Source organism: Chrysochloris asiatica, unplaced genomic scaffold, assembly GCF_000296735.1.
Source record: "Chrysochloris asiatica unplaced genomic scaffold, ChrAsi1.0 scaffold00260, whole genome shotgun sequence".
Taxonomy (NCBI): domain Eukaryota; kingdom Metazoa; phylum Chordata; class Mammalia; order Afrosoricida; family Chrysochloridae; genus Chrysochloris; species Chrysochloris asiatica.
Window position 1 is genome coordinate 3,377,418 of NW_006408778.1, and position 10,480 is coordinate 3,387,897.

A 10,480-nucleotide genomic window follows, 5' to 3' on the forward strand; every position below is an offset into this window, starting at 1 on the left:
CCACACTGTCTTGATTATTATAACTTTAGAGTTCATTTTACAGCCAGGTAGTATGACTCCTCCAACTTTATTCTTTTTCAAATTTGTTTTAGTTATTTCTTTTACCTTTCCATGTCACTTTTAGAATTAGCTTGTCTATTAGAAGACCTGCCAGGATATAGATTGGCATTGCATGTAATATTTAGGTCAATGTAGAGAAAATCAGCATCTTTATTATGTTAAGTACCAGTCTTTAAACAATATGTCTCTTAGTTTATTTAGATCTTTGATTTCTTTCATCAGCATTTTATAATTTTCAGCATATAGATCATATATATCTTTTTGTTAAATTTATGTTTAAATATTTTATATTCTGGAGCTATTGTAAATAGAATTTTTTTATTAGCCATTTGTTTTCATTTGTATAGAAACCCTATGCAAGGTCACTATCCATTGGAACCAACTCAACAGCATGCAACAACAAGTATGAGGAAGTTTCAAAATGTTCGTGGAAAAATTCCATTATCTTTAACTCCAGCCTTTCAGTTAGTAGTCAAATGCTTGCCAATTTGCACCACCCAGGGACTCCTTAGGCCCCATACACTTATTAATACACATATATATGTATATTTGTTGTTGTTATTAAGTCCCCTCAAGTCGGTTCCGACCCATAGCGACCCTGTACAGGGTTTCCGAGGCTATAAATCTTTACGGGAGCAGAACGCCTCATCTTTCTCCCGCGGAATAGCTGGTAGTTTCAAATTGCTGACCTTGCAGCTCGCAGCCCGATTTGTAACCACTACGCTACCATAGCTCGCTAGATAGATAGATAGATAGATAGATAGATAGATAGATAGATAGATAGATAGATATAGATATAGATATAGATATCAGTCCTGTGCATGTGTATACATGGCGTTAAGAAAAATGAAGGGTCTTAGACTGCCTCAACCTGCTAAAGAATACAGTATGAATGCTGCACTGATAATCACCTCTCTTTAGCAATCTCCAGAACCTGCTGATCCTGACAGCTATCAAGGCGGACCGCACAAGAGTCATAGACTACATCAACCACCTGGACAACTACAATGCACCAGATATCGCAAACACTGCCATCAGCTGTACCCTGTATGAGGAGACCTTCACCATCTTCCAAAAGTTTGATGTGAATACCTTTGCGATCCAGTGCACTTCTCTGCATGGTTTTGTTGATTCTGTGGCCCTCTGCCAGGTTGTACTTGCTCACTCAAATCCTTGTCCCAACTAATACTTTCTGACCCTTTGTTGTCTAGCACATATTGCTACTCTCTGCTATTCATCTGTGACCATTTTCCCAGCCTACTCACTCCTGGCCTCACCTTGTCTGTTTAATCTCTATCTGTTCCTGATTATTCTCCATCACTCTCCTGGAAGTGGGTACCTGACGCAAGATGGCACAATCAACCCTGGTGACTTGGCTGTTTGATTGCTGGATTCTCACATGCTAACATCACATGATGTGAGCCCTTCACTACCACGCTGCTTCACCCCCTCAGACAACCTGACACTGGCCCCATCTGAGCTTGAACACCCAGAGCAATACTGATGGTCCTTCCTGCATCTACCTCCTCAAGAATGCTTCTCCCTTCATCCTCATCCCATTGTAAACTACGTGATTGATCACATTCATTGCTCCCCAACCAAGAACCTTTACTCCCTTATCTCTTCCAATATAGGGATAGATTTTCTGGTCCAGAAGCTCTTCTTGGGCTGTGCCCTTGCTCTGAGACCAGACCACACTGTCAAGGGGTGGGCAGCTGCTGCTGCTACCCACCTCAGCTCCCACATGGTGATGACAACCATTGCAGTCAAACCCTCAGGTGTCCTATATGCCTGTGTCCCGTTCTCCATAGAAAATCGTGTGAAACTGCTCAAAGTCTACACACCTAATGGCATTGGTTCCTCTCCCTACAAAGATCAGACAGCAATAACTGTTCTCCACTCCTGGTCTCCATTTTTAGGTCTCTTTGCTGGAGTGAAGAAGCCCTAGTGTTGCTGTGGGTTAGGCATTGGGTTGCTAACCACAAGATCAGCAGTTCAAACCCACCAGCTGCTCCACAGGAGAATGATGACGCCATCTGCTCCCGCAAAGATTTACAGTCTCAGAAACCCTATGTAGGGTTTCTATGAGTTAAAATTGACATAGTGGCAGTGGGTTTGGGAGGTTTGGGTTTTTTTTTTGCTAGAATGTGTCTTTTTATTGTCAAACATATTCCCTGCACCCACAATGCCTCTTATCCGTCACCTTCATTCACTCCTTCAAGAAACTGAAGTAGTCATGATACTTTAAGCAGAATACAGGATTAGACAAAAGTTTCTGTGTTCACTGGAGCCAATTTATATGGCAGAGAATGAGTGCCCCCTTGGAACTCCTAGGCCTCCTCGAACACATTGGAAACCTAGAGAGATCATATGAGTTTGTGAAGAAATGTAACAAGCCTGCCGTGTGGAGTCAGCTGGCCCAAGCCCAACTCCAGAAGGACTTGGTGAAAGAAGCCATCAACTCTTGTATCAGAGTTAATGACCCTTCCAGTTACTTGGAAGTTGTGCAGGCAGCTAACAGGAGCAGTAAGTAAATGTCCTCTCCATGAGGCAATCTACCTCACTGGGGGGACCCTAGGAATTTGTCTAGGACCCTAGGACCAATTCTGCACTCAGATATATCACAGGACATGCCTATATTACAATTTTCAGAAAGAGTTTGAGATGAAGATCCCCCTGTTGTAAATATCATTCTGTGAAAGACACTAGCTCTTCAGTTGACTACTGCCCTCCTTTACAAGTGAACTATTTCATGTGTCTTCTAGTCAGAATCTTTGTAAACTCCCACCAAACAATATTTTGCCCTGATGGGTCTGGGCATGAGAAGGTGGGAGAAGATGCTGACAGAATTATATGATTCAATTGTGAGGAATTAACAGGGCTAATAGTGATTATAAAAACTTAGAACTTGAAGTTGGGTATAAAATAAGCCATCCCAGAACTGGGTTGGGGGAGATCTAACTACCATCAAAAAAGAAGAGTCGGGGATGGAGTGTATCCTTTGGACCCAAGGTCCCTGCCCATTGAACCCCCTCAACCCAGGGACAGAAAGCTTTTGACACCAGAGGAGTGGCAGAAGGACAGCAGCAACAGAACTAAGAGCCAGAGCATGAGACAGAGCAGTGGGCTTCCCATTCCACAGAGCAAGTAAAGCTAAATGACTTTGAGCAGGAGGCTTGCTTGCAGAGTGTGGTTCCTCTATGCATTTAATGTAGGGGCCAGATTTGCTGGACCACAGAGCTAGAACCGAGTGCCTTCAAACTGAGGTTATAGTGGAGTAGTGCAACCTGTGGGCTTTTGTCAGTAGCCCTGAAATAACTTTGTAACATTGACCAGTCAGAAAGAGGCCTTCCAGTGGGCACAGCTGAGGAGAGGCCATGCTGACTGGAAGAACTGTGCCTTGAGCATTTATAACCTGCATTGTAACCTGTTAACTTCCCTAATAAACCCCCTAACAGTGAGTATAGCTGTGTGGCCATTGCCATGAATTATTGAACATAGATGAGACATATAGAGTGGCTTAGGAAGGGATGCTTTGGTTCTTTTTTGCAGATTGGTGTCAGAAGTATGGGTCATTGCAATTGCTCCAGACTCATGGAAGTATGTGGCTTTGTAAGATAAAGAATAAGGAGACATGGGAAGTAAAACATTTGAATTTTAGATAGTTACTCTGGCTCTTGTTTTTTAAACTATAATAGCTGAAAGGAATGTAAGAGATGCTATGCTGCAACTTAACAGAGAATATCTACTACTGGAGTTATCTGGGGCAAAAGTTTGGCTGTCTAAACAAGATGATTAACAGAGGGCCAAGAGTCTGGGGCAAGATGGAGGAGTAAGCAGATGCACTGAGCCAACCCTCTGCAACAAAGACATGAGAGACTTGAGTGAAACATGTACAGATGGTGATTCTGGAACACTGAGCATCAGAGGATAGGACAGAGAGGTGGACTAAGTGCCATCTGGAATAAGAAGCTAAATAGGAGCAATGCAACAGCAGAAAAACAGGCAGACTGTAGGCTGGTGTGGCATAGCCATCTTGAACTTTTGCTAGCAACTGTTGACACAGGCCTGCATGCACAGGATGAAGCTGGAGGTTGGCAGCAAGAGATGTAATTCTTTTAGTAGGTAAGGGCATAGAAAGCCAACCTAATTGTCAGTGGCATCCCCTCCTGTGCTCTGCCTAAGATCAGTGAAGCCCCTGATTCTGGAAATGCCTGAAAATGCCCTGGACTAGCTACACAGTGAACAGAAAACAGCATTCATACTTCTGTTCTCTACCATATCCACCAGGAGACAGGTGGTGAGTGCCTGACAATAACACAAATATATGATCACCAACTAAATCTCTCACAATGTCTGAGAGAAAACAGACAATTTCAGCTTACATGAAGAACTAAGACAGAGTGCCTTAAACAAATCACCAAAATAGAGTCAGAAAATATAACATGAGAAATGGTATCAGAACTACCTGATAAGGAATTTTAAATAATGCTAATTAGCCAACTTTAACACATCGTGAGAAAGATCAAGATATCTATAGATGGAATCAAGGAAAACATAAGACAAAACTATGGAAAAATTCAGAAAACAAACTGATAAACTAATTGAAAAAAAAAAATTGGGAACCATATGAAAACAGCAATTAGAAATCCAGAAGACTTCAGAAATAGATGTCAGCAGCAACCTGACACTAACATCCATAACAATATCACCTAGTCTCAACCCAGATATAGAAGTAGACAAAACAGACCTGTAAATCCTGATGTGGTACTGTAGGATAAAGCCCTGAACCACAAGGTCGATTTGAACCACACAGTCAGTGGTTCAAATTCACCAGCTGCTCCTTGGAAACGCTATATAGAATCACTATGAGTTGGAACCAACTTGACAGCTCTTAACAACAACAATAAGACTGAAAAGAGAGAATCAGAGATACAGTAATAACAACACAAAAATAAAATGAGGGAACAATCCAGTTACAGAACTTCCAAATGAAGAAGAATAAAATCTATTTCAAGAAAAAAAAGCCTAACTATAACCCTAGAAACTAGACCAAGCCTTACTCCTGACCATAGTCCCAACCCTAATTCTCACTCCTTACTTCTTTTTATTCACTCAACCCCCAAAAATTAAGAGGATGAAAAAAGAGGCTTTCTTGATCCACCTTGCCAGTCAGAGGTCCAATGCCCTATGCACATGCTGATAGAAATGAATCGTGGGTGTTGATTGCAGTAAGCCTATAAGGCCACCTTCAGCCTATATGAAATTGGATATACTAAAAGGGGAGCTGGAATTTCCCAGGAGAAACAGACATTTTGCCTGTAGAGTGAGAGGTTTGGGTGGGAGTCTGAGCCCCACCCAGAACTGCTAAGAGAACAGAGATTTACTTTTGAAGGAGACCTGCAGAAAGAAAAATGACTGACATTTTGAATATTGAGTAAGTTGTTTGTCATTGAATGTATTGAGGTAGGGAAAGTCTGTGATCATCAGAGAAAACCCCATTCTAAGACTGAAAGTTAAAAGGAACCAGCAAGCAGACAGCCTCATATGCTCGCTAGTGATCACCTGTGTCCACTTGATGAGTGAATGTGGTAGAGAATGCAGAAAACAAGAAACAACTTGAGAGAGGAGAGGAAGCACTGACTGATTTAAACTGTAGGAGATGTGTGGACTCCTGAGTCTATGGGCTCTGACCTAGCCCTTAGGAGCTAGGGCTGAAAGAGAAAAAGGGCCAATTGGTCTGAAGTGCAGGGAGGTGTGAGAGGACTCCCAAACCAGTAGCTGGTACCAATTTAACCTAGGTAGGATGTCTAGGGCTGAATTGACCAGCACCAGACCAAATGACCAGCATTCTTCTGTCAGTTTGTCATACTGTAGTATTTTGTGTATTGTTGTGATTCTGGAAGCTATGCCACCAGTGTTTTAAGTACCAGCGGGATTACCCATTGGACAGGTTTCAGCTGAACTTCCAGACTAAGACAGACTAGGAAGAAGGAAAGACGGACTACTTCCAAATATTTAGTCACTGAAATAGCAGTGGAACGCTGCTAATGAATAGCAGTGGAACACTGTCAGCACCAGAATATTAAATATTGAATATGAAGGCACTCACTCATCTGTGCAAAGAAATTTGGAAGACAAACTACCTGGCCAACTGACTGGAAGAGTTCCATATTGTGTCTATTCCAAAGAGAATGCAGAAATCATCAGGCAGTATTATTAATATCACATACAAGTAAAATTTTGCTAAAGATAATTCAAAAACAGCTGCAACAGTACACTGACAGAGAACTGCCAGAGGTTCAAGCCAGATTTAGACAAGGATGTGGAACAAGGGATATCATTGCTGACATTAGATGGATGTTAGCTGAAATGAGAGAATACCAGAAAGATGTTTACCTGTGCTTTATTGACTACACAAAGGCTTTAGATTGTGTGGATCATGACAAGCTATGGACAACATTGTGTGGATCATGACAAGCTATGGACAACAATAAGAGAAGGTGGGAGAAGATGCTGACAGAATTATATGACTCAGTTCTGGGTGGTTAACAAGACGTAGGGTGATTGTAAACACTGGTAATTCTAACGGGTATAAGCCATCTCAGAAGAAGGTTAGAGGATTTCACTTCCATCAAAGAGGAAGAGTCAGGAGTGGAATGTGTTCTTTGGACCCCAAGGTCCCTGTACAGTGAGCCTCCTAGACCCAGGGCCAGAAAGTTTTAACACAGGAGGAGTAGCAGAGGAACTAGCAGCAACAGAACCAAAAGGCAAAGCACAAGACAGAGGAATGGAGCAAGTAAAGCTGAGTGACTTTGGGCAGGAAGCTCCTCTAGGCATTTATCTGTGTGGACCAGGTTTGCCAACCCACGGTGCTAGAACCAAGTGCTTTCTGGCTGATGTTTACTAGGGAGTGATGTGAGCTGTATTAATCAGCATCCCTAAAACAGACCAGGAATAGAGAGGCCTTCCTGTGGGCACTACTGTCCTGACTGGAAGAACTGTGCCTTGAGCATTTCTGACCCTGAATTGTAACCTGTTAACTTCCTTAATAAACCCCATAACGGTAAGTGTGTTGTCTGGGTTCTGTGTGGCCATTACAATGAATTATCAATGAGAAGTTGAGAAGTTGAGATGAGAAGTTGAGAGTGCCATGGGAAGGATCATTTGGTGCCACATTTTTACAACAATACTGGCCAGTGTTAGTACAATAGGTATCACTGTCATAACATTAAGGTCATTGTCTTGAACCCAAAATTTCCTGTAATTTCTTTCTTCTTTTTTTTTTTTTTTTTATGTTTTACTGTGAATTGGGTGAAAGTTTAAGGAGATAGTTTACAGTTTACATTCAACAATTCAAACACACTTTGTTTCATCTCATTGATTGCCATCCCCACAAATTAACATCCTCATCCTTCTTCTTCCCTGTGTGTTTCCTCTTTCCATTCATCTTCCTTTCCTAACCCTTCTGACCATTGTCCTTAGGTAAATGCCATCCTGTTGATCTCAAATGATTTATGATTTTAAGGAGTCTGAACCTGCTAGTGTTCCTCTTATAGACCTGTCTGTTGTTTGATTGAAAATTGAGCCAGAGGGGTGAGTTCATTTCCAGACCTGAAGAGAATTTCTTGATGATTGGGTCACCTCTCTTTGGAATGGGCACAATTATGGATCTCTTCCAATCAGTCAGCCAGATAGTTGTCTTCCAAATTTCTTGGCAGAGATGAGTGAGTGCCTCTTGTGCCACCTCACTTTCTTGAAAGATTTCAATTTTTAGTCCATCAATTCCTGATGCCTTGTTCTTTGCCAATTCCTTCAATGCACCTTGGACTTCTTCCTTCAGTATCATTGGCTCTTGAGGACTAGGGTATACCTAACCCAAACCATGGTAGTTTCAATAACCTCATATGCATGTGAAAGTTGGGCAATAAAAGAGGAAAACTATGAGAATTGATGCATTTGAGTTATGGTACTAGAGAAGAATATTAAAAGTGCCATGGAAAACAAACAAATTTGTTTTGGAAGAAGTAAAACCAGAGTGCTCCTTAGAAGCCAAGGTGGCAGACTTTGCTTTTCATACTTTGGACATATTCTCAAGAGGGACCAGTCCCTGGAGAAGGGCATCATATTTTATAAAGTGGAGAGTCAGCGAAAAAGAAAACCTTTAATGAAATGGATTGGCACAGTGGTAGTAGCAGTAGTTTCAAGCATAATAGTGAGTGTGAGTAAAAATAGAACCCACAGACTCGGAATTTTTTTTTTTGGCAATAACAGAACTTCAACACTTTAACAAGAAGACGAAGAATCCAATTTTAAAATGGGCAGAGGACATAAACACTTCACTAAAGAAAACATTCAGGTGGCCAACAAACATATGAATAAATGCTCATGATCACTAGCTATTGTTGTTGTTGTTAGGTGCCATCAAGTCAGTACTGACTCATAGTGACCCTATGCAAAGACTGCCTGGTCCTGGGCCAACCTCACAATCGTTGCTAGGTCTGAACCCATCACTGACGCCACCGTGCCAATTCATCTTGTTTGGGGTCTTCCTCTTTTTTCTCTGACCTTCCACTTTACCAAACATGATTATCTTTTTCTAGTGACTGGTCCCTTTTGATAATATGACCGAAGTATGAGAGACAAAGTCTGGCCATCCTGGCATCCAAGAAGTACTCTGGATGTACTTCCAATACAAATCTGTTTGTTCTTTTGACAGCCCATGGCACTTTCAATATTCTCCTCCAACACCATAACTCAAAAGCATCAATTCTTCTACGTCTTCCTTATTCACTGTCCAACTTTCACATTTATATGAGGTTATTGGAAAATACCATTGTTTGGGTCAGGAGCATCTTAGTCTTCAAACTGACATCTTTGCTTTTCAACACTTGAAAGAGGTCTTGTGCAGCAGATTTGCCCAATGCAATATGTCATCTGACTTCTTGACTGCTGTTCTATAAGTGATGATAGTTGATCCAAGCAAAATGAAGTCTTTGACAACCACTCATCTGTCAGTGTGTCATACTGTGGTGCTTGTGTGTTGCTGTGATTCTGGAAGCTATTTTAAATGCCAGCAGGGTCACCCATGGTGGACAGTTTTCAGATGAGCTTGCAGACTAAGACAGACTAGGAAGAAAGGGAGACAGACTACTTCCAAATGTTTTAGTTACTGAAAACCTTATGAATAGCATTGGAACACTGTCAGTACCATATCACTAGCCATAGAGATGCAAAATCAAAATAACAATGAGATATCATCTCACACCAGCATTGATAGGAAAGTTTAAAAAAAAAAGAAAGAAAAAAGAAAATCACAAATGTTGGCTAGGTTGTGGAGAAACTAGGACCCTCCTACCTTGCTGGTTAGACTGTAAAATGGTGCAACCATTGTGGAAAACAATATGGCTTTCTCAAAAAGTTGGAAATAGAAATACCGCATGACCAGCAGTCCTTCTACTTGGTATATATCCTCAAGAAATGAGAGTTGTGACAGAAACAGATACACGCACACCCGTGTTCTTTGCAGCACTATTCACAATTACAAAAAGATGGAGACAGTCTAAATGCCCATCAGTAGAAGATGGTTAAACAGACTTTTGTATGTGTATATTATCCTCCAGGTTCCATCACAAAAGAACAAATAGTGTATGAGACCACTGTTGTAAAAAGTTAAGATAATGTTTTCTTGCTAAAAGAAGCATTCTAAAATGGTTACCAGGGATGGGAAGAAAGGGAAAATTATTAACCGGGTAGAGGACAGAACTGGGGTTGAGCTGTAAGATAAGCACTAGACTGGTAACCACAAGACCTGTGGATCAAACCCACCAGCCACTCCTCAAAAACCCTATACAGGGTTGCTATTGGTTGGAACCAACACAATAGCACATAACAACAGAGAATAGATATATGTTAATTTGGCTGATGGGGCAGGCAGTATACAAGAAGGAAGTTGGCAAAGGAAAGATGAAGGTTTGGGGAAACACAGGGAGGCGTTAAAGTGAACAGAGGTAAGTACTGTTAACTGATGGTACATAGAAGGCATTGCAATCATTGTAATGGCACAAAGTGTATCATTTGTTGAATGTGGTACTGACGATCTGTTCAGTAAACCTTCATTCAATCCACAACAAAAAGTTTTTTAAAATTTTACTAGGTAAAACTCCTCCCAGAATAGCCTCTGGTGAAAAAAGCTCCACTGTTTCCCCTCGAAGCATAATCATTCTTGAGCCTTCTTAAACCCTTGCCAGGCCCCCAAACTTGAATTCCCACCATGACTTTCCTGCCATCTAAACCAATCTTCCCATCACTAGGCTTGTTGTTTTTGTTAGGTGCCATAGAGTCAGTACCAACTCACAGCGACCTTATGCACAGCAGAACGAAACACTGCCCAATCCTGGGCCAACCTCACTATTGTTGC

General features: G+C 41.4%; 1 pseudogene; it reads left to right on the plus strand.

Annotated features, from left to right (window-relative positions):
• The first annotated feature begins 891 nt into the window (after positions 1 to 891).
• LOC102827731 overlaps positions 892 to 10,480 on the plus strand; it is a 32,334-nt pseudogene continuing 22,745 nt past the window's right edge.